This window comes from Bison bison, unplaced genomic scaffold (assembly GCF_000754665.1).
Source record: "Bison bison bison isolate TAMUID 2011002044 unplaced genomic scaffold, Bison_UMD1.0 scf7180017864531, whole genome shotgun sequence".
In the NCBI taxonomy this organism is placed as follows: domain Eukaryota; kingdom Metazoa; phylum Chordata; class Mammalia; order Artiodactyla; family Bovidae; genus Bison; species Bison bison.
In genome coordinates this window covers 5,386,140-5,387,871 of record NW_011495081.1, presented here as the reverse complement: position 1 = coordinate 5,387,871, position 1,732 = coordinate 5,386,140, and the positions used below count along the sequence as shown (strand labels likewise).

Genomic DNA, 1,732 nt, shown 5'->3' with positions numbered 1-1,732 from the left:
AGAGTTGGACACAACTGAGCGACTTTCACTTTCACATTGTTAATAATGACTTCCCTGTAACTCAAGTGGTAAAAAATCTGAACAAATACAAAAGGTTAATTAAATCTTCTATCGATGACAGGGCTTCAGGAATCTGCCTGAAAATGGTAAAGAATCTGCCTGCGAATGCAGGAGATGCAAGAGACATGGGTTCGATCCCTGGGTCAGGAAGATCCCCTAGAGGAGGAAATGGCAACCCACTCCAGTATTCTTGCCTGGAAAATTCCATGGGCAGAGGAGCCTGGCGGGTTACAGTCTGTGGGGGTCTAAAATTTTATTCTGTGAGATACTGTATATGTAACATCGCATTTTGCCCTGATAGGTGCCTCTTTGGCACGAATGACAGTGAGGTAAAACCTCATGCAGATGCAATTTAGTACCTTAATCAGTTTCATAAAATTATAGATATGGAGGTTTTCCCCTAAGGTTCCCATTTTTATAAGAAATGAGTTTGATCTCAAGGTAATTTGTATTACCTTTCAAGAGTTTTTTCTTTATTTGCTGTTTCATTTTTATTTCTTGAAGCAGTTTGTAAGAATATATCAATGTTCATGTAAAATAATAAAAATGAGGCCTGTTAGGTTAATGTTACTAAACCCTCTCCCTGTTCCTTGAAATATAGTCTTTGTTTTGCATACCTCTGAGGGATGCTCTATTGCCTGACCTATTAAATCAATTCTTAAGACTCATTTATTTTCCTCTTCACTATCAATCTCTCTTTGGTAAAGTAAGTATTATTCATTATAAAGTTCCTTGAAGTGTCATGATATGTTTGGTTAGAACTAATCTACTGGTTTAAATTCCCTAAAATTGAAACTACTCATTTTTTAACTTATGCTCAAACCAAGTTTTATAATTAGGATAAATACGCTGTTTCTAATACATAAAATAGAGTGTGTGCATGCTCAGTCGCATCAGTCATGTGCTACTCATTGCAACCCCTGTGGACTGTAGCCCACCAGGCTTCTCTGTCAGTGGGATTCTCCAGGCAAGAATACTGGAGTGGGCTTCTAGTCCCTTCTCTAGGGGATCTTCCTGACCCAAGGGCTGAACCCTTGTCTCATGCCTCTCCCACATTTTAGGTGGGTTTTTTACCCACTGAGCACCCTGAAAATATGGTGTACTCATATTTTTTAAAAATCCTTCTTGGTAGCAAGTGAATGTAAATTAAAATATAAATGAGGTACTATTTTTCTTTTTTTTTAAATTAATTTTATTTTATTTTTAAACTTTATATAATTGTATTAGTTTTGCCAAATATCAAAATGAATCCACCACGGGTATACATGTGTTCCCCATCCTGAACCCCCCTCCCTCCTCCTCCCACACCACTCCCTCTCGGTCGTCCCAGTGCACCAGCCCCAAGCATCCAGTATCGTGCATTGAACCTGGACTGGCATCTCGTTTCATACATGATATTTTACATGTTTCAATGCCATGCTCCCAAATCTTCCCACCCTCTCCCTCTCCCACAGAGTCCAGAAGACTGTTCTATACGTCAGTGTCTCTTTTGCTGTCTCGTATACAGGGTTATCGTTACCATCTTTCTAAATTCCATATATATGCGTTAGTATACTGTATTGGTGTTTTTCCTTCTGGCTTACTTCACTCTGTATAATAGGCTCCAGTTTCATCCACCTCATTAGAACTGATTCAAATGTATTCTTTTTAATGGCTGAGTAATACTCCATTG

General features: G+C 38.6%; 1 protein-coding gene across 1 annotated transcript in view; it reads left to right on the top strand.

Annotated features, from left to right (window-relative positions):
* DCDC5 (doublecortin domain containing 5) overlaps positions 1 to 1,732 on the top strand; it is a 405,912-nt gene that overhangs the window by 362,455 nt on the left and 41,725 nt on the right. The gene's annotated exons all lie outside the window — the stretch shown is intronic.